General features: G+C 42.2%; 1 protein-coding gene across 1 annotated transcript in view; it reads right to left on the bottom strand.

Moving 5' to 3' along the window:
- The window catches only part of ARHGAP33 (Rho GTPase activating protein 33), a gene marked incomplete in the record, with an annotated part of 3,206,105 nt that overhangs the window by 541,685 nt on the left and 2,640,663 nt on the right, over nt 1–23,757 (bottom strand).

Below are 23,757 nucleotides of genomic sequence, written 5' to 3'. Positions count from 1 at the left end.
ATTAGCTTCAACAAGCAATTGCACTCCCTGGAAACTCTCCTCACCTTGGAGAATGCTGACTTCTGTGTAGTTACTGAAACAGGGTTCAAAGCCATGGAAAGCACTCTGGCAGTGTATGGCTATAGTGCCTTTCATACATTCCAACCACCAACTGAACATGAAACAGCAAAAGCTGGAGGTGTATCTTTCTACCTAAAGGATAAGCACACCTCAAGGCTGGCCAAACAATATGACATGCTTGAGCTACTCCATGTCCAACTAACCACTGCAAATATCCATTACCATATTCTTGCTAGCTACAGGTCCCCCACCATGAACCAGGAAACCCATACATCATACCTAAAGTTACTAGAATTACTCACCATCCAGTCCAATACCATACTCAGGGGTGATTTTAACTACCTCTCCATTAATTGGGAGCCATACACGACCACTACCATGCAGGCCCAAAGATTTCTTGACTTTGTAAATTTAAATGTCCTGGAGCAGCAAGTCTGTACTCCCAATAGGGGAACAAATATCCTAGATCTGGTACTTATAAATATGGAAGAGTGATGCACACCCCCAGTGTGGCGTCCTCACTGGCAACATTAGATCAAAAAGCAGTCTCCCTTGAAATAAAAGCAAAACTAGCCCCCCCAATCCCAAAAACTTTAAGAACTTCTCTAAGGTAAATCACCTCCTATAAAGGGATAGCATAGCTAGTTTCCCCAGGATCCCCCACAAAAGCCATGTATAACCATATAAACAACTGCAGTGAAACAGCAGTACTACACTGAAACAAACCTAGATCAAACTGCAAAAATAAGCCACCCGGGTAGACCCCTGGTTTAATAGATTGTACAACAAAGGAAATAAAAATCCTATTGAGAAGTAAAAAGGAATGTGTAGAAAGTACAGTTTTGTACCTACCATAAATGTAGATGTCCGAGAGGTATGCATCTGCAGTCCTAACATATGGGTTGTCCTGCCTCAGGCAGCCCTTCGGTCGGCCGGATTCCAAAGTCTGGGTCTGGCCTCAGCTGATGTCGCACTTCACCCGACGTCATAGCTGCTGTGAATTGGGTATAAAGGCATCAGCCGACGCCATTTTCCTCAGTGTTTCTTGCCCCAGATGCCAGGTGCCCTCTAGGAAGGCTAAATTTGGATAAATGCAAATGGTTCCAAACAGTAGAGAGCAAACAATATAAGCATGTATATACATATATACAAACAAATACACCATAATAAATTCCCCCAGCTAGCTACAAGATGGGCAAATACCCTAGGAGTACCACAGAGGGGAAGGAGGATGGGTAATCCTGACTGCAGATGCATACCTCTCGGACATCTACATTTATGGTAGGCACAAAACTGTACTATGTCCTTCAAGGATGCATCTGCAGTCCTAACATATGGGTAGAATACCATAGCCAAACTGGGTGTGGAGGCACTAAGCTGATTATGGTGTAGTTAAGATCCCTTGCAAAACAGCAGTTGCAAAACCTGCTCGGGATCTGGAGTATAAAGGTAGATTATAATGCTTGGCAAATGTATGCACGGAGCTCCAAGTAGCAGCTTCTAAAATGTCTTTGGTAGCCACTCCTCGTAGGAAAGCTGTAGTAGTGGCTGTAGCCCTTGTGGAGTGAGGTCTGATGTTTTCTGGAGTTGTCTTTCAATGAAAAGAGTAACAAAATCTAATGCAATTTCCTATCCATTTTGAGATTGTCTGTTTTGAAATTGCTTTTCCTTCCATTCCTGATGCATATGCTACCAGAAGCTGGTCAGTCTTTCTGTTGGTCTTGGTTCTGTCCAGATAATAGCGCAATTGCCTGTGTACATCCAATGTATGTAGTAGTCTTTCCCCCCTGTTCTGTGGATTGGGGAAGAATGTTGGCAGGTGGATTGCTTGGTTCAATGATACCCTGGAGACCACTTTTGGCATAAAAGTAGGATTAGTTCTCAAGGACACTCTATCCTGTTGGAAGTTAAGGAAGGGCTGTACTGCCATTAATGCCTGTAATTCAGAAACCCTTCTTGCTGAAGTGATTGCAAGCAGGAAAGCAGTTTTCCAAGATAAGAACTGTAATTCTGCTGTTGCTGCTGGTTCGAAAGGGGAAGTGTTAACTTTTCCAGCACAAAGTTAAGGTCCCATGTAGGTAAAGGTGGCTTCCTTGGAGGCTTTACATTTTAATTCCTCTCAGAAACTGTCTGAGTAGAGGATGAGAGAAGACTGGAGGATCCGTGTTGTATTCTGCTGAAATTGCTGATGCATGAATCTTAATGGAGGAGTAAGACAGGCCATTGTGGAAAAGTTCTGCTAAGTATTCCAGGATGTTAGGTATGTTTGCTAATGATACATTTTCTCCTTTTGCCGCACTCCAAATGAGGTATCTTTTCCATTTGGCTGAATAAGTCTTCCTTGTGGAGGGTCTGCGAGCCTCCAGGATAATGTCTTTAACCCTCTGAGATAAGTCTGGGTTATTTTGCTTTATGTAATATTCCAAGCAGCTAGCTGCAGTGTTTTCAAGTTTGGATGAAGGATCTTGTAGTTGTTCTGTGTTAGCAGTAAAGGAACTAGAGGTAGAGGCCATGCGTCGTCGAGACATACTCCTCAGTAGCGGGTACCAATGCTGCCTCGGCCAGTCTGGAGCTATCAGGATGATCCTTGGGTGATCTTCTTTGATCTTCAGTAGCACTTTGTGCATCAAAGGAAGAGGTGGGAATGCATATGCTGTCAGGTTTTCCCAACTGAAGGATAGGAGTCCACCTTCCAAGCCAGTGGATGGTATGTCCTTGTGCAGAATTTCCTCAATTGGTGGTTGTGTGGGGATGCGAACAGGTCTATTTCTGGTAGTCCCCATTTCTTTGTAATGGTTTTGAAGATGTCTGGATGCAGCATCCATTCGTGGGCATCCGTGGTAGTTCTGCTTAAGGTGTCTGCTAGTGAATTTTCTTTTCCTGGCACAAATTTGGCCTGGAGTTGAATGTTGTGGTTCAGGGCCACATTCCACAGGTCCATTGCCATCCGGCATAGAGGATATGAGTGTGTGCCTCCCTGTTTGTTGATATACCACATGACTGTGGTGTTGTCCGTCCTTATCAGCAAATGACCTTGTTGAAGAAAAGGTCTGAATGAATGAAGTGCCTGTTTCACTGCCAGCATCTCTTTTTGATTTATATGTAGGTTCAGCTGGTCCTGTGTCCATAGGCCTTGTATACACTTGTCCACCATGTGAGCCCCCCAGCCTAGGCCTGAGGTGTCCGTGGTGATAGTCTGGCTTGGGTGAGGTTTGTGGAAGGGCAGGCCTCTGTTCAACTGACAGGCCTGAGCCCACCACAGGAATTCTTGTTTCAGGCATGGAATTATAGGAATATGGGCTTCTAGACTGTGCTTGTGTTGAGACCATACATTCCTTAGGTACCATTGCAACTTCCTCATATGTAGCCTGGCATGTGGAATCAATATTATGCAGGATGCCATGTATCCCAGGGCTTGCAGGACTTTCCTTGCTGTAAGCTGGTTCTGCGTTGTTAATGCCATGAAATAGAGTGGTAGTTGCTTTTGCTTTTCTGCTGTGAGAAATGCCATCTGATTTGATGTGTCCAGTTCTGCACCCAAGAATGTTATCCTTTGGGATGGTACCAGCCTTGACTTTTTTATGTTGACTGTGTATCCCAGGGCCTGCAGTAGTTGTATAACCTTTTCCAAATCTTTTGTTAATTTGGTCTTGTTGTCCGCTTGTATCAGGCAGTCGTCCAGGTATGGATAAATTTGAATTCCCTGAAGCCTGCAATGAGCAATTACTGATGCCAGGCATTTCGTGAATACTCTGGGTGCAGTAGATAAGCCAAAGGGCAATGCTGAGAACTGATAATGCTCTGATCCTGCAAGAAATCTGAGGTATCTTCTGCAATCTGGTCGTATAGGGACGTGCAGGTATGCCTCCTTGAGATCTAGAGTCACCAGCCAAGACTCCTTGCCCAGCATGGGAAGAAGTTGCTGTAGGGTCAGCATTTTGAATTTTGGAACAATGAGATATGTGTTCAGAGTGGACAGGTCGAGAATAGGTCTCCATTGGTTTTCTTTCCTTGGTACCAGGAAAAGTCTGGAGTAAAATCCTTGTCCTTGTTCCATAGGCGGTACCTTTTCTATAGCTCTCATCCTTAGTAGGTGGTTGACTTGTGCTAGAGCGTTTGTTTTTTGGTTTGGTGGTAGGTTTGGCATTCCTCTCTTTTTTGGTAGAGTGTGGAAGTGAAACCTGTAGCCTTTGTCTATTGTCCGTAAAATCCATTTGTCTCCTGTAATGTAATGCCAGTTTACGGAAAATAAGGCAAGCTTTCCGCCTAAGGGTGCTTGCAGTTGTTCCCTGGTAGGCGGTATCAGAGTCAAGTCATTGCGTCTGTCCTGTGGGGGTGGTCGTAGCTGAATCTGTGGCAGTACTTCTCTGGTTGTTAGGCTGCCACTGATGTCCCCTGTAGGCCCCTCTGGATTGACTTCTGCCTCTTGGGCGCCTATTTCTGCCTCTCTGTGCTCTGGAGGTGTCTGGAAAGGAACAATTCTTCGAAGGCCAATTTCTACTAAACCTCGGAGGCTGGACCTGTAAGAAATCCTTGACTGTTTGGACAGATTTTGCTTTTTCTTCCACCTTCTTTAGCACTTGCTGTGCAGGTGAGCCAAACTAACTTTGTTTCTCCATAGGAGCATCTAGAAGCTTTGACTTTACATGGTCTGATAAGGATTGTTCTTTTAACCAGGCATGCCTTCTAATCACTGTTCCAGTCATAGCTGATCTAAAGGAAGCCTCCAGTGCATCATAGCCGCATTTTAAGGAATGATTACTGACCTGCTGAGTGTTATGTACCAAATCCTGAAGGGACTTACGGTCTATAGGTTCAGGAGAGGACAGTTTTTTATGTAGCTGGTCTAACAAAAATTCCTGATACTGAATCATGTGGAATTGACAGTTTAAGGCCCTAGCCGAAAGAGTAGCAGAAGTATAAACTTTTTTACCCCATCTCTCTAATGCTCTAGATTCTCTTTCAGAGGGGGTTTTTGGCAGAGGCAGCTGCTACAGCTTTGGGGCCCTGTGAAATGGTTTCAGGATCTGCAACAGGAGCCTTATACAAGTGAAAGTGTGTGTCCGGGACCCTGTAATATCTGTCGGGCTTGGCAGGGGCCGGGGGAAGAGAGTCAGGGGCAGTACAGGCATCATTATAAGCATCATCAACAACTGTAAGTACTGGAGGAATGGCTAAAGGCCTATGCTGTGGTAAATGTAAAAAGGTCCTTAGCCTTTTCCTTGAATCTGAAAAATCCTGGCCCTGCCATTGAAAATGCTCTCTCATAGCATGTAAGGTTTCCCCAAAAGAAAATTCCTCGGGAGGAGAGGTAGAAAGAATGGAGTCTTCTGCATCAGAATCCTCATAAGGAGAACATGGGCCTTCTGGTGGACCTGAGTTTTCTGAATCATCCGAGGAGTAGTCTGTAGAAACAGGATCCGGGGGCTCTGCTCTAGGCCTCTTCTCCGGAGGGGGTTGAGAGGCCCTGTTTGGGTGAGGTTGGGATCCCCTGATCAAAGAAATGAGATCCTCAGCCAAGCTGAGCATTTGGGAACTGGAGGTAGGCCTGTGTGAGGGGGTTTTAGCAGGCAAGGCCTTAGAAGATTTAGCTGCTTTAGCCCTAGAAAAAGCCTTGATAGACATAGATGCAGGGGGCCTAGCAGCTCCACGTGCAGGAGTAGATATGTCTAAAGGAATAGTATCTGATAAATCCTGGGAGCCTGCTACAGCAGGGGTAAGTTCAGTAGCAGATTCAGCCATGCTGTGTGAGGCCTCGGCTATCGGAGGCAAGCTTTCGGCCGAAGGAAGAACCGAGGACTCGGTTTCGGCCGAAACCGAGACACTCACGGTTGGCTTAACCGTGGTTTTGGCCGAAACCGCGGACCGTGAGTGTCGGTCCTTTTCCTTACGCTTTTTAGCTAATTGTGAAGTCGGGGTCTCCGACGGCATTTTGTAAGCAAAAGCGGGACCAAAAAACTCCTCTGCAAACTCCGACTGACGTCTAAGTGTCCGTCGGTTGAAGGAAGCACAGGCTAGACAAGCTGATACGTCGTGGTCTGGGCCTAAGCAAGGAAGGCAGTAAGAGTGGAAATCCTTATGAGGTATTTGTTTCCCACAAGTTAAACAATTATTTACTTTTTCTGACATCGGCTGAGGCAAGAAAGAGTCCCCAATGGGGTACTTAGCTTTTTAGAAGTCTTCGGTAGTAGAAATCTCTGGATCTGACCGACCGGCACTTGCGAACAGCTTCTGCTTCGGGCACCGCGCGGCAAGAAAGACTGAGGAAAATGTCGTCGGCTGATGCCTTTATACCCAATTCACAGCAGCTATGACGTCGGGTGAAATGCGACATCAGCCGAGGCCAGACCCAGACTTTGGAATCTGGCCAACCGAAGGGCTGCCTGAGGCAGGACAACCCATATGTTAGGACTGCAGATGCATCCTTGAAGGACATCTGAGCAAACAGTCTTCATTATTCTAAAGAAGTGAATCAGGGAACTAGTCAAGTCTCTGAAAACAGACTTTGAGGTAAAAATAGCCTTCAAATATATGGATAAAGTACAGTTTTGTACCTACCATAAATGTAGATGTTCGAAGATCCACATTGCTGCAGTCCTTACACTTGGGTAGTCCGCTGTCCTCGGTCGGCCCGAATATCAAAGTAATAGGCTGACGTCGGTCAAGGCGCTTAAGACTGACATCAGGACGTCAGGGTACAAATGCGCATGACCGACGTCATATCCTCAGTCTTTTCTTGCCCCAGATGTCAGAAGACCCTAAAAGGAAAGGTCCAAACCCAAAGACAGCAAAAAACAACCAACCACCCTTGCACTAATCATATGTACAATATATACACTATTCACAATATTCACAACCCAAACCACACAACCGCCTCTAACTACAGAGGGGAAGGAGGGAGGGTAAATTGGACTGCAGCAATGTGGATCTTCGAACATCTACATTTATGGTAGGTACAAAACTGTACTATGTTCTTCATCTCACATTGCTGCAGTCCTTACACTTGGGTAGAATCCCAAAGCAGAGGTAAGGGAGGATGGCAAAACTATAAAGCAGTAGGAGCTGCCAACATGCCCTGTAAAATTGCAGTGGCAAAACCAGCCCTAGATTTAGAGTAAAGTGGAAGGTGGTAATGCTTAGAGAAAGTATGCACTGAACTCCAAGTAGCTGCCTCCAAAATATCTTTAGTTGCCACCCCCTCAAAAAAGCTGTAGAAGTGGCAGTAGCCCTAGTGGAATGAGGCCTAATCCCAGCTGGAATTTCCTTACCATGATGGGAATAACAGAAAGCAATACAAAACCCAATCCACTTAGAAATAGTTTGTTTTGACACAGGCTTGCCCTGAGAACCCAAAGCAAAAGAAACAAATAACTGCTGAGACTGCCTGAATCCTTTAGTCCTGCTCAAATAATATCGCAACTGCCTGTGTATATCCAAAGTGTGCAAAATCTTTTCCCCTTTATTTTGGGGGTTTGCATAAAAAGTAGGCAAATGAATAGTTTGGTTTAAAGCCACACTAGAAACCACTTTAGGCATAAAGGAAGGATTAGTACGCAAAGATACCCTATCCTTATGGAAAATTAAGAAAGGCTCAACTGCCATAAGGGCCTGTAATTCAGAAACCCTTCTGCAGAGGTAATGGCCAACAAAAAGCAGTCTTCCATGATAAATATTTCAACTCGGCAGTAGCTGCAGGCTCAAAAGGTTGTAGAGTGAGTTTCTCCAACACAAAATTGAGATCCCAAGCAGGAGTAGGAGCTCTACGTGGGGGTCTTATATTCTTTGCCCCTCTAAGGAATTGCTTAAACAAAGGATGAGAAAACAATGGTGGGTCACAGTCATAGTGAGCAGAAATTGCTGCAGCATGAACCTTAATAGAAGAGAAGGACAAACCTTTGTCCAGTAACTCAGTAAGATATTGAAGAGCCACACTTAAATTAGGCTGAGAAACATCAAATTCCTTTGCTGTACCTCCAAAATAAAAATCTCTTCCATTTATCTGCGTACACTTTCCTTGTACTAGGCCTTCTGGCCTCCAAAATAACATTCAAAACTTGCTGAGGAAGCTGAGACCCTCCAGGGTTTAAAACAGAATATGCCAGGCTGTTAGATGAAGAGAGTGAAGTTTGACATTGAGTAAATGACTGTTCTCCTGAGACAGCAGGTGTGGAATCGAAGGCAAAGGCCATGGAGGCTCCCGTACCAGACTTCTCAGTAATGGGTACCAGTGCTGTCGAGGCCAATCTGGAGCTATCAAAATCATCTTTGGCTTGTCCTGTCTGACCTTCAGGAGTACCTTTGGGAGGAGAGGCAGAGGTGGAAAGGCATATACATGAAGATTGCTTCAATTGAATGAAAGAGCATCCACTTTCCAAGCTGTGGGATGAAACCTTTTTGTGCAAAACTTTGGCAGCTGGTAGTTTAGTGGAGAAGCGAACAGATCTATGTCTGGAGTTCCCCATAACACTGTCAATTTCTGAAATACATGAGGATCCAATTTCCACTCGTGGGGATCCATAATCTGTCTGCTCAACACATCTGCTAAGGAGTTCTGTGCTCCCGGCAGAAACCTTGCCTGAAGATTCAGCTGTAAACTGAGAGCAGTCTCCCACAAAATCATTGCTTGTCTGCATAGAGGATAAGAATCGTTCCCCTTGCTTGTTGATGTACCACATGACAGTTGTGTTGTCTGTTAGAACCAACACCTGCCCTGGAAGAAGTAAATCCTTGAAAGCTATTAATGCAAATTGGACTGCTAACATCTCCTTCAGGTTGATATGCAGATGTTGAAGTCTGGCAGGCCACGTGTCTTGTACCCACTTTCCATTTAGATGAGCTCCCCAAGCTTTGTCTGAGGCATCTGTCGTTAGAATCTGACTCGCCTCTGGCCGGGTCACAGAGAGTCCCTTGTTTAGGTGACATTCCTGAGCCCACCACAAAAATTCCTTTTGAATGCAAGGTATTATCTGAATGACAGTGTCCATATCTTGGCAGTGCTGTGTCCATACATTTTTGAGATACCACTGTAGCTTCCTCATATGCAGTTTGGCATTGGGAAGCACCAGAATACAAGATGCCATGAACCCCAAGGCTTGAAGGACTGTCCTTGCAGTCAGCCTGGACTGATGAGACAATTGATGGAAGTACAGAGAAAGATTCTTTTGTTTGTCCGGGGTCAAAAGGCCATCTGGGATGCTGTATTCAGTCTCACACCCAGAAAGCACATGTCCTGAGAGGGTACTAGACTGGACTTTATTTCGCTCACAGAATACCCCAGGCATCTTAGCACTGCTATCACATACTGTAAATGATGAAGAAGTTCGTCCTTTTCTTGGGCCAGAATCAGGCAATCGTCCAAATAAGGATAGATCTGTATTCCTCTTAGCCTGAAGAAAGCTATCACTGGAGCCAGAACCTTCGTGAACACTCTGGGCGCAGTAGATAAGCCAAAGGGCAATGCAGAGAACTGATAATGAGAAGTCCCAGCCCGAAAACACAGATACTTCCTGCAACTGAGCCTGATAGGAACATGAAGGTAAGCCTCCTTGAGATCCAGAGTCACCATCCAGTGATCTTTGCCCAGCAGAGGTAAAAGCTGTTGTAACGTCAACATTTTGAACTTGGGAATGTCCAGATATGTGTTGAGGATAGATAAATCCAAAATTGGTCTCCACGTGTTCCCCTTCTTTGGTACTAGGAACAGGCGAGAATAAAATCCTAGGCCCACTTCTGGCAGAGGGACCGGTTGTATGGCCCCTATTTGAAGCAGCAGAGAAATTTGTTTGTGAGCCTCTAGTCTTTGCTGAGGAGGAACGTCCGGCATGCCTTTGAAAGGAAGCAAGGTATGGAAATAAAACTTGTAACCTTGGTGTATGATATCCAATACCCATCTGTCTTGGGTAATCAAACTCCAATTTTCCTTGAAGAGTGCCAACCTTCCTCCCAAAGGTGCTGCCAGGCAAGAAGGATCTGGCAGCTGAAAAGGTAGGTCATTGGGCCTGTTTACGAAAGGACTGGCCCCTGCCCTCACCCGAAGATTGTGCAGGTGAACTCCCTGTTCTGGGTCTGAAGGAACTCTGAGCTCTACCCCTACCACGTCTAGATCTACCCCTAGACTGAGAATCATAAGAAGGATACGTCCACCCCTTAGCAGGCCAATTCCTACTAAACTTCGGAGGCTGAACTTGCAAAAAATCCTTAACAGCCTGCATAGACTTAGCCTTGTCTTCCATTTTCTTCAAGACTGACTCCACAGGTGAACCAAACAACACATCAGACTGTAAAGGAGCATCCAAAATCCTTGTCTTAACATGGTCAGATAAATTCTGATCCATCAGCCAGGCGTGCCTGCGAAGAACTGAACCAGTGGCAGCCACCCTAGACGAGGCCTGTACAGCATCAAAACCACATTGCAAAGAATGCTTACCCACCTGTTCCGAGACATGCACCAAATCTTGTAATTCCTTACACTCAATGCCTTCCGCCAGAGCATCTACCTTAGACTTCAATTGAGAAAGAAGATAGTTTTGATATTTCAACATGTGAAACTGGCAATTCAAAGCCCTCATAGCTAAGGTGGAAGAAGTATAGACTTTCTTTCCCCATCTATCCAAAGCTCTGGCCTCTTTATCTGGAGGAACCGGATTTTTTACAACAGAGGCCTTGACACCCTTCGGTCCCTGACTAACAGTTTCTGGGTCCGCCCTAGGACTCTTATAAAGATATTTATGAGCCTCAGGCACCCTGTAATACCTATCTGGTTTAACAGGAGCAGGAGGCAAAGAATCAGGATTAAGTGAAGCCTCTGCAAACACATCTTCCACAACATCCAGAACAGGTGGTATAGCCAAAGGCCTATGCTGGGGTAAAAGCAAAATTCCCTAAGCCTTTTCCTGGAATCAGAGAAGTCCTGACCTTCCCACTTAAAATGTTCCCTCATGGAATGAAGAGTCTCTGAAAAAGAAAAATCCTCTGGAGGCGAAGCAGAAGGAGTGGAATCATCTGCATCAGAATCAGAATAAGGAGAGTACTCCTGCAAGTCTTCAGCCGAAGACTCTGAAACATCCGAAGCCTGCTCAAAACTCCCCAACTCTGGTTCCACCCTAGGCCTCTTATCAGGAGGGGGCAAAGAACCTCTAATCAAAGTAATTAAATCTTCTGCCATTTTAAGCATGTGCTTCTTGGGCACAGATCCTGTTGAACTAGGAGTGACACCAACAGAAGCTAAACCTGGCCTGCCTCTGGGAGAAGCCTTGGAAACAGAAGGAGAGGGCCTAACCACCCTAGGAAGGGAGGGGAGTACAGTAACCTGAGAAGCCCCTTCAGCCTGACCTACCTCCTGAGAGGCCACATCCTGCAATATCAAGGTCTCCCCCTGGGACTCCAGAGAAGCCTCCGGCGGAACCACCGGTTCCACTGACGCCTCTAAAGAACCGGCGTCCGGTACGGACGACTCTTCTTGCCTGGGTTTAGCTGCTTTGTCTTTGCGCTTTTTCGAAGAAGCGGGCGTCGGAGCATCCGACGGCATATTATAATTGCACCGCTCAAGACCAACCTGGCACAATCTAACCTTCGCTAATAGTGCGCTTATTGAACCTAGCACAAAAGCGACACCCAACAACGTCGTGCTCAGGCCCCAAACAAGGAATACACAAAGTATGATAATCTCTATGCGGTATCTGCTTCCCACAAGAAATACAGTTATTCACTTTTTCTGACATCCGGTAAACCACTGAGGCAAGAAAAAACTAAAATATTCCCCAACGGGGTACTTAGCCAACTTTGACTCGGTCTGAAACTCCGAATTCGAAAAATTTCAGAACGCCGAACGGCACTTGCAACGCTGCTTCTGCATCGGACCATGAGGCAAAAAAGACAGAGGATATGACGTCGGTCATGCGCATTTGTCCCCTGACGTCCTGATGTCAGTCTTAAGCGCCTTGACCGACGTCAGCCTATTACTTTGATATTCGGGCCGACCGAGGACAGCGGACTACCCAAGTGTAAGGACTGCAGCTATGTGAGATGAAGAACATCCTTAAGGCATTTTTCAGTTATGCCCACAGTCTTAAGGGCAACACCCAACAATGTGTGGAATTAGTTGTAGATGGCATTACCTATACTCAGCCAGAAGATATAGCAAATCTGCTGTCCTACAAATTTAGCTCTGAGAGGTTGGCTTAACCATGGTTTCGGCCGAAACCGCGGACCGTGAGTGTTGGTCCTTTTCCTTACGCTTTTTAGCTAATTGTGAAGTCGGGGTCTCCGACGGCATCTTGTAAGCAAAAGCGGGACCAAAAAACTCCTCTGCAAACTCCGACTGACGTCTAAGTGTCCGTCGGTTGAAGGAAGCACAGGCTAGACAAGCTGATACGTCGTGGTCTGGGCCTAAGCAAGGAAGGCAGTAAGAGTGGAAATCCTTATGAGGTATTTGTTTCCCACAAGTTAAACAATTATTTACTTTTTCTGACATCGGCTGAGACAAGAAAGAGTCCCCAATGGGGTACTTAGCTTTTTAGAAGTCTTCGGTAGCAGAAATCTCTGGATCTGACCGACCGGCACTTGCGAACTGCTTCTGCTTCGGGCACCGCGCGGCAAGAAAGACTGAGGAAAATGGCGTCGGCTGATGCCTTTATACCCAATTCACAGCAGCTATGACGTCGGGTGAAGTGCGACATCAGCCGAGGCCAGACCCAGACTTTGGAATCCGGCCAACCGAAGGGCTGCCTGAGGCAGGACAACCCATATGTTAGGACTGCAGATGCATCCTTGAAGGACATCTGAGCAAACAGTCTTCATTATTCTAAAGAAGTGAATCAGGGAACTAGTCAAGTCTCTGAAAACAGACTTTGAGGTAAAAATAGCCTTCAAATGTATGGATAACCTTAAGGCATTTTTCAGTTATGCCCACAGTCTTAAGGGCAACACCCAACAATGTGTGGAATTAGTTGTAGATGGCATTACCTATACTCAGCCAGAAGATATAGCAAATCTGCTGTCCTACAAATTTAGCTCAGATTTCACCTCCCCATCACACCCAGCTCTACCCCAAGAAATACCCTCCACCACAGCTCTAAACTTCTTAGCACAAAAATCTGGACAAAGCCAAAAATAATGAGGGACAAAGCCTCACAAAGGAGGACAATTTTTAAATATTGCCCTTATAAACTTAGAAAGTTGCTAGAACAAAAGGTTTTGTGTTACCAAGTATTTTCTGAAGGACATGATGTCTGAAACTCAAATGCCTCAGTTCTTATTTATTTGCCACAAAAATACAGAAAACCACAAATTTTATCAGGAACAGACCAAAAATATGAGGCAAAAATCTGGTCATTCTGTGAAAATCTGGACAGCTTGCAAGGTATGCCCTACACTACTCCACTGCTAATTATCACCAAAGAATAAGTTGACACTGCACTCTCTAAAGCTAAAAACATGGCTTTAATGGAGTCTGCCAATGTATCAAGTTGCTTTTTAAACAACTTAAATCAGGACTTATCAGGCCCATTAGGATCTCTACTTAACTACAGCCTCTGGACTGGCTTTGTCCTGAGAGAGTGGAGGACAGCGATGGTCATCCCTGTGCATAAAGGGAGACCATCTACTGACCCAGAAAATTAAATATGCATGGCCATGGAGACAATAATCACGGACCTGATAAATAATGACATACATAGGAAACCTCCAAACGCTGGACCCAATCCAGTTCGGCTTTGTCAAGGGCAGGTCAAGCCTACTGAATCACGTGGATTTATTTGAGAATGTCGCTAATGCCATGGATGACATTAAAACAGTACATACCACCTATCTTGACCTGGCCAGGGCATTTAACATAATTCCCCACTCAGTTATTATAAACAAACTAACAAAACTGGGCATAAATCCTTACATCATCAGATGGATAGCCAATTGGCTCACAGGCAAGACACTTGGTTAATGTGGGTGAATCCAGATCCAGAAGGAAGCCGGTTACTAATGGTGTGCCACAGGGCTCAGTGCTGGGACCATTCTGGTTTGGAATATACTTTTCTAAAGTCAAGGCTAATGTGGAAAGTCTCTGGATGTAACAAGATGAAAGCGCTTATCTATTTATAATAAATGATGGTAAAAAAGTGACTAGCATTGCATGCATGTTTATTTTTATTAAATTTGTTTGGAAGTGCGTCATTTATAGACTAAAAGCCCTATCTCTTTACTCTGTCTCCTACAGACTATTAAAGGGTTACTTATGTCTGACATACAACGCACTCACAAATCCAGCCCTGATGGAGCGGCCACACATCCACAAGTCAAACATGAGCGTCACCCAAACTAGGGATTTAAATATAGTCAGTGACTCAAACAAAACATGCTGGAAAGAGAGGCGCGTGTCTCAGGGATTGCCCTTCTTTGGAACAGGCTTCTCATTCACATTAAGCAGAGCTCTTCCCTGGCCCTTTTCAAACGCAATCTGGATCAATGGATGGAGAATCACAAATTCACACATGGAGTAGTGCCTATGTCCCTTACGGACAGGGGTAATCTGTAATATACTCAATGCACGGGCACAAATCTATTCTATCCTCTTGCCCTCAGGGGCAATATATTGGGTCAAATCGGGCTATATTGGCTAGGCTTATAAAGGCCCTTAAGCCGTTAGCCTAGTAACCTCCTATGAAATAATCCCTGGGTAAAAATCCTGCCCTTCATGGTGGGGATCTTTAGCAGCAGGGGAAACGTTTTTTTTTTTTTTTTCTTTTTTTCTTTTGAGGATGTCTTCCCTAAAAACCCAAGAAGGTTGACACTATTGCCTACACTCAACCAACATAGTAGGAATCTCTCTCGAACTAGGATTTGCAGTACTCCCAGCGATCCCTAAAAAATAATCAGCCAGGATTCCCCTCAACATCCAGAGTGGACATTTGCAGAGCCTCCGAGGATGTGCAAGAAGTCGGATCCATGCTGGACTCTGACAGAAGGAGCAGAGGAATCTGAGACAATAATCGTGTGACACTCCAGGCTTTCACCAACCTCAAGAGAGATGTGTGGGGGAGGAGGGACAGCAGTCGAATCAGACCAGAGTTTTTTGGCCTAATTCTTGGCAAATGGTTGACCTTCAGGATGGGAAGGTTCTCCAGGTAAATTGACAAGCTGGAGAGATGTATGGTGTTAGGGAAAAATGCTTGGATGATCGAACAATGCGTATAGTCGTGAGAGAACCCAAACAGGAGAGATACTGCGTGTGATGATATTTATGGGAATCTGCCTCCCATACTGACATTTTCCCTTTCTGGATGATATGTAAACTCACAAAACAAAGTAAAAATAGATAAGAAACTCCAACGGGGAACTTATCTGAAACACAGCTTAGTAACCAGCACAGATGAAGAAACATTCAGACAGGCAATGGTGTTCAGACTGGTGGCAATGTTGCTCTGAGGTATGTACGCCACCTTTATGCCCTACATCTTGTGCGGGGAGCATACGTGTGAAGCACCATGTCTATATATTCCTAAGGCTTTGGTATACTGGCTGGATGTTGGGCTACCCTTGGCAGGGAATCCTTTATGTAAAGAACACTGCAACAGTGACATGGATGGACATCTACTAATTCTCCCAAAATTCTCTTAAGCTCCATAAGGTGCAGTTGTTCAAGTAAACGTACTGTAACAGTAGATATCTGAAAAGATCATGGTTGCAGCAGCCTAAGCTATTTGGGTTATATCCTACCCATGATATGACCGCAGCTAAATTTCAAAGGTTCACGGCATCTTCCATACTCCATAACAGCTAGTGGTTCAAGCAAGAGAAGTTTGGGCATCAAAGGTTTCGAAGATTAAAACCTTCAAGAAGGGATGCTATAGTACTGAAAAAGGTAAAATGATGGGAATGGATATATGTAACAAGATGCACAATGAGTAGGGAGGTTGGCAAAATGGTTAAGGTGTTTACCTTACAGACACAAGGTGCGGGGTTTAATTCTCACATGGGGTAATGGGCTAGGTTGAAAAAACATGGCCCAGAAGGGCAGTTAGCCTAGTACTAAGCTATGAACCTAATCTATGTTTTTTTAACCCTTTGGCACAAACAATGTCTCTTCACACTATCAAACTACAATACCCCAAGTACCCACAAAGTGTTAAGGGATCTGGGATCACAAGTTGACTGTGACCTTAACTTCGATCATGGTGTGTCTACAGTAGTAAGGAAAACCTTCTACTTAGCACACTTGATTACTAAAGGCATTGCCTCGTGAGCAAAAGAGGTTATAACCCCTCTATACTCGGCAATTATCCGGCCCATAACGGAGTACAATGCCCTGTTCAGGATGTACCATACTAAGCACCTGCAGCAATTTGAGGTACTTCAGTGGCTTTTAACAAAGAAGATCAAGGGGCTCCAGTATGTGCCTTACACAGACCGACTAAAGTCCCTGTCACTACACTCTGTATCATATAGATTTCTTAGGGGAGACTTATGCCTGGCCTACACAGCAATCCAAGACCCAAACCTAATGAACTAGCTGCATATTCGTAGAACAAACGGGACTAGTGCTACCCGTTCAAGGGATGTAAATATGGCCTGCGACTGAAATGGGACATGCTGGAGGGACAGATTTATCTCCTAGCGACTGCTGTATCTTTGGAGCAGTCTATCAATTCAAGTGACACACAGAACCGCTGTGACACTGTTCAAGAGGAACCTGGATGAGTGGATGGGGCACCGTAAATTCTTAATGGGGATAGCATCCACAACCCTCCTTGACATGGGAAGTCATCACTAAATGCAATCTTGGGAAGTAAGTAGCATTTCTATGGTATTAAATTGGGATGAAACGGCTAGGCTTAAAATGTCCTCCACGTCAATAGCCTAAGTAATCTCCTATGGTAATCTCCTATGATCCTATATAGCCACAGCCACAATTCATCAAAAACAAAACAAGTGAGATGGAGGGAAGGGGGACAGCTACTGCAGCAGTGATCTATTATAACATCTATTGTAATGGTAGGTTTACTTACACAACTGTACTATGTTCAAAATTAGGTCACTGTTGCAGTGGACTAAGCTATTTTGGTAGATTATTTATTTTTTTTATTAATTCACTCTGTTACCAAGGTTAGTCCCACTAGGGTGGTGGCTTCTTTTTTCAATGGAAAATTTTCTTGGAGAATATGAAAAAAAAAGGACTGTAACCCTTGGAATCTTTATCTGATAAAAGCATTTAACAGGGAAACAAAAAATAAAATTCATGTATACTTTCAAATATAGGCAGAAAGACAGACTTTGAAAGGACATTTGAAAACTTTACATGGACATTGCAAAAGTTTATGGACTGGTGGCTGGGATTGTAACATTGTGTTAAAAATACAGAACCAAATGTACATATACCAAGCATGATAAATGTGGAGGGGAATATGGCTGTCATAAAATACTAGAGATATCCCAAAACATGTTTTTTGAGAGAGGAAAAATGGACATTTGATAAGTAACTGTGACAGAAGAAAATGTTATATTTGTGGGGAAATTATGCAAAAAAATGTGAAATGTTATAAGTGTAACAACACTGGACATTTATGGATGGATTTCAAAAACAAAAATGAGAATAAGGAAAAAGAAAGAGAAGAGAAAATTAACAAAAACTAATTTTTAGAAGTAGTAAAAACAGAAGAAACAAAAGTGGACACAGAAACAAGTTCTGAAATAAGTACAAACAAAAAAACAGATGCAGGAAAAAAGTCAAAAATAAAATACCACGAAGAGGCAAGGTAACAAACTTGAATGACTCAAGAAATAGCGTACGTTAGTTTATTGTCCGCATTCATCCATAGACTTCATCAGAATAAAACATCCATCAATAATCAGAGAATAAATAGCATCATCAATCAAGAGTTAATTGAACAATTAAAAAACCTAATGAAACTTTAAAGATACAAAGTCAAGTAAAAAAGGAACTGAAATCAACATGTTTGTTAACTGACAGTTCCCTGTACTTTAAAAAACATTTAACATTGATAGTATCATTTAGACCAGGATGAACATCAGAATTTAGTCTAATTTGCCAAAGGGTCTCACGCTGTTCGAGGTGGTTCTTAAAATCACCTCCCCTTAGGATCAGAATGAACCACCTCCAAAACTGAAAACAAGAACTTTTTAAATGTAGGGCAAGTGACTGAATGCTTAAATAAAGCATTAGTTTCATCTTTCTGTTTAATGGCATAAAGATGCTCTCTGATGCGCGTTTTTAAAGATCTGCTGGTCATACCAATGTAAAATGATGGACAACTGGAACAAATACCAACATAAACTACACCTTTCGTATTACAGTTTACAAAACAAGGCACACTAATAGTTTTTTCACAAGTATTAAGACTAATGTATGGACCCTCATGAATGTACCTACACATGCTGCACTGATGGCAACAATGCATACCTCTTTTGTTAGAAATGGTTGTAACAAATTGGTGGTCATTAAACTCTAATGCTTTCTTTATACTAAAACTATTCTTAGAAACAAAAAACGGTTTGTTACCCAAAACTTTAAACAAATCCAAGTTGCCCCTAATAATCCTCCAATTTTTGGTCACTATCTGTTGAATGCGTCGACTGTCAACAGTCATATCCAAAGCACAGACCAAATTGTGATCAACATTATTGTTGATATGAGGCAAATCAGCACTAGAATTCTCATTGGTGGTGTAATTCAACAATGCTTTATAATCAACTAAAGGTTTACTTGTAATCTCCCTACTAGTTTTTATTAAATCAGACATGGGGTATCCTCTATTAACAAACAAGTTAATGATGAACCCAAATTCACTAGTTAAATCACATTCTTTAGAAGTCAAACGACTAGCCCTAATGAACTGTCCTCTCGGAATGTTTTTAACAATGTGCCTAGGGTGATTGCTAGTGTAATGCAAGTAACTATTGGTGAAAGTATCCTTGCGATAAATCCTGCTGTGAAACCTCTTATCGTCAATATCCCACCAGAGAAGTACATCCAAGAAGTTAATCTTTAATCCTGCACAACTTAAAGTAAATTTCAAATAACTAGACAAGGTATTAATTTCAAAAAGAAAATGATCCACTGTGCTAGAATCTCCTTCAATAATAAATAACAAATCATCAACAAAACGACAAAAAAAAGCAATATTAAATTTCTTTCGTAACAAGGGCAAAAATTGATGCTCCCACCAGGCCATAACCAAATTGGCATAGGCGGGAGCGGCAGGGGAGCTAAAAAGCACCAAACTGCTTCGACACCCTCACAGTGAGGGATACAGGTATATAAAGATACCACATCGATGGTAAACATAATAAACCTTTGAGCATCAAAAAATCCATTCCGAGCATATACACTAAATTTCTCCAAAAAATGCCAAGAATCTCTAATATAGGAATCTTCTTTAACCAAACATGGTCCCAAGATGGCGTCAATAACAAGGGAAATACCCTCAGTAACTGAATGCGGTGAAGAAACGATTGGCCTAAATGGGGGATCAGTTAAAGATTTGTGGGTCGTTGGAATTCCAAAGATAACACCTATTCTAGGTTCCTGTACAGTACAAAAATCATAAACCTCATAATTAATATAACCTGACATGAGTGCATCATATAAATATGAATGTATCAAACGCTGTTTGTACAAAATCTGGTGAAGACTGATAATTTCATATTCATCAGTATTACTTAAAATATCTAACATTTTGCTTTTATAAAGATCTTGTTCTAAAATGACAATGTTGCCACCTTTATCGCTCTTCATAAACCTCAGGTTAGCAGTCATAGACCTGAGTTTACGGAGAGCAATCCTCTCTTCATTATTTAAATTAAAGTAAATATTAGATTTACCATTTAACATCTGTTTAATGTCCTCGATACATAATTCCTCAAACACCTTAATGGTGTGTTGTAACTGAGGTGAAAAACTAGAAGGCTTGATTAGACTCTTTATTCATGATAGGAATATCATTCATTAAGTAAAATAAATTTAATTTCCGTGTGTACTTTTTAATATCAACTATGGTTTTACTAAAATCAGCTTTCACACTAGGTACAAAATTTAAGCCATATTTGAGAATATTTCAGAAAGCTCGTAATTACTTAAATTAATGATGCAAAACTTGTCTTCCACCTTGTCTATGTTTCGTCGCCCGAGGAGTTCGAAGCCAAAAAAGTTTGGCTTCTGGTGAGGACAGTTTGCTTGCTGTTCTGGCCTCTTTTGTTGAAAAAAGAACTGTTTGAAACAGTTTTGGGATTAACATCAACTTTCTTTTTGACGTTGGCTGCCGTATCATTGCCAACATCAACTGCAGGAAAACTTTCACCTGCTCGTGCATTATCAAGGTTTACTGCAGCATCAGAATCGTGGGTAACAGTCAAGCAATCATTGTTATCGGCAACTGAAGCACAAAAATTCTGCCGATCAGTAGAAGTATTGTTGCCTGAAATAAAACTACCAACTGAACAAGGTTTAGAGACCACACTACTAAAAGTCTTCCTATTGTCACTGTTCAGTTGGTACCCTTTGTTACTGTTGCCACGAAAATTGTTAGTGTTATAACCCTTGTGCAAAAAGTTATCATAAGCAGTTTTATTATGGTAAGCGTTAATGTCCCGACCAAGTTTAGATTGCTTTCGTCCTATAATCTCAGCAGAATGCTGTTCTAATTCTTCCCATATAGAACCTAAAAACTCGTTAGAAATGTCATCCGAGATCATATCTTTTAAACTAGTTTCGACGTTAATAATTTCCTCTTTTAACGCACTCATTTTAGTCATGTTGTTATCAACAAGTAGTTGTAACAACCGCAAGCCAGCGTCATTAAAGAAAGTGATTAAAACATTAAACAGTGGATCTTCCGCATAAACGCCATTAGGGCATTTAAAAAATCTAAGCCCCTTGGGGACTATGCTTAATTCAATACAGCACAAAAAGTAACTGTTCTCTAGATCCAGAGAACGGTAACGTTTTAAAAGCCTTACCAGTTGGTCACGTTTTTTGTTCATATCAACGCTGCTCACATTCTTGCGGTAACCCCCCAAGGAACTGAAAGGGTTGTCCGAATTCTCAAACAACTGTTTGACTGAATTAAAAAGTACACCATTGTTGTTAGAATTACATCGTCCAGTACGCGGTTTGGCTGGATGCTGTTTTTTGACGTCATCCGGATTCTCCACGGTGATGATAGTATCCATCTCCTTGTAAATCTCAATTGGACTGGAGGCATTCGCCGCAGTACGTCCTTCATATGACAAAACATCCCGTTGATGGCCAACATCACATTCGGTCGCTTTAGTGATTAAAAACTTCGAGGAATTTTGTATATCAGTCAAGGTGTTCACCAACAAGTTGCTGATGTTAACAGCACTAATCCCTTCTGTAGTTGGTGTAGAGTGAATCGACAAACCAAGTAGTGGATCTTCAGGCACTTCAGCCATGGTATGAGGCAAAACACGAACTCAAACAAAAAAACAGATGCAGGAAAAAAAGTCAAAAATAAAATACCACGAAGAGGCAAGGTAACAAACTTGAATGACTCAAGAAATAGCGTACATTAGTTTATTGTCCGCTTTCATCCGTAGACTTCATCAGAATAAAACATCCATCAATAATCAGAGAATAAATAGCATCATCAATCAAGAGTTAATTGAACAATTAAAAAACCTAATGAAACTTTAAAGATACAAAGTCAAGTAAAAAAGGAACTGAAATCAACATGTTTGTTAACTGACAGTTCCCTGTACTTTAAAAAACATTTAACATTGATAGTATCATTTAGACCAGGATGAACATCAGAATTTAGTCTAATTTGCCAAAGGGTCTCACGCTGTTCGAGGTGGTTCTTAAAATCACCTCCCCTTAGATCAGAATGAACCACCTCCAAAACTGAAAACAAGAACTTTTTAAATGTAGGGCAAGTGACTGAATGCTTAAATAAAGCATTAGTTTCATCTTTCTGTTTAATGGCATAAAGATGCTCTCTGATGCGCGTTTTTAAAGATCTGCTGGTCATACCAATGTAAAATGATGGACAACTGGAACAAATACCAACATAAACTACACCTTTCGTATTACAGTTTACGAAACAAGGCACACTAATAGTTTTTTCACAAGTATTAAGACTAATGTATGGACCCTCATGAATGTACCTACACATGCTGCACTGTTGGCAACAATGCATACCTCTTTTGTCAGAAATGGTTGTAACAAATTGGTGGTCATTAAACTCTAATGCTTTCTTTATACTAAAACTATTCTTAGAAACAAAAAACGGTTTGTTACCCAAAACTTTAAGCAAGTCCAAGTTGCCCCTAATAATCCTCCAATTTTTGGTCACTATCTGTTAAATGCGTCGACTGTCAACAGTCATATCCAAAGCACAGACCAAATTGTGATCAACATTATTGTTGATATGAGGCAAATCAGCACTAGAATTCTCATTGGTGGTGTAATTCAACAATGCTTTATAATCAACTAAACGTTTACTTGTAATCGCCCTACTAGTTTTTATTAAATCAGACATGGGGTATCCTCTATGAACAAACAAGTTAATGATGAACCCAAATTCACTAGTTAAATCACATTCTTTAGAAGTCAAATGACTAGCCCTAATGAACTGTCCTCTCGGAATGTTTTTAACAATGTGCCTAGGGTGATTGCTAGTGTAATGCAAGTAACTATTGGTGAAAGTATCCTTGCAATAAATCCTGCTGTGAAACCTCTTATCGTCAATATCCCACCAGAGAAGTACATCCAAGAAGTTAATCTTTAATCCTGCACAACTTAAAGTAAATTTCAAATAACTAGACAAGGTATTAATTTCAAAAAGAAAATGATCCACTGTGCTAGAGTCTCCTTCAATAATAAATAACAAATCATCAACATAACGACAAAAAAAAGCAATATTAAATTTCTTTCGTAACAATCCTCTCTTCATTATTTAAATTAAAGTAAATATTAGATTTACCATTTAACATCTGTTTAATGTCCTCGATACATAATTCCTCAAACACCTTAATGGTGTGTTGTAACTGAGGAGAAAAACTAGAAGGCTTGATTAGACTCTTATTCATGATAGGAATATCATTCATTAAGTAAAATAAATTTAATTTCCGTGTGTACTTTTTAATATCAACTATGGTTTTACTAAAATCAGCTTTCACACTAGGTACAAAATTTAAGCCATATTTGAGAATATTTGACTCAATTTCAGAAAGCTCGTAATTAATGATGCAAAACTTGTCTTCCACCTTGTCTATGTTTCGTCGCCCGAGGAGTTCGAAGCCAAAAAAGTTCGGCTTCTGGTGAGGACAGTTTGCTTGCTGTTCTGGCCTCTTTTGTTGAAAAAAGAACTGTTTGAAACAGTTTTGGGATTAACATCAACTTTCTTTTTGACGTTGGCTGCCGTATCATTGCCAACATCAACTGCAGGAAAACTTTCACCTGCTCATGCATTATCAAGGTTTACTGCAGCATCAGAATCGTGGGTAACAGTCAAGCAATCATTGTTATCGGCAACTGAAGCACAAAAATTCTGCCGATCAGTAGAAGTATTGTTGCCTGAAATAAAACTACCAACTGAACAAGGTTTAGAGACCATACTACTAAAAGTCTTCCTATTGTCACTGTTCAGTTGGTACCCTTTGTTACTGTTGCCACGAAAATTGTTAGTGTTATAACCCTTGTGCAGAAAGTTATCATAAGCAGCTTTATTA

Source organism: Protopterus annectens, chromosome 8.part0 (genome assembly GCF_019279795.1).
Source record: "Protopterus annectens isolate FY-2018-M chromosome 8.part0, PAN1.0, whole genome shotgun sequence".
Lineage (NCBI taxonomy): Eukaryota > Metazoa > Chordata > Ceratodontiformes > Protopteridae > Protopterus > Protopterus annectens.
Note: the sequence above shows the minus strand (reverse complement) of the source record. Positions and strands in the feature narration are given on the sequence as shown.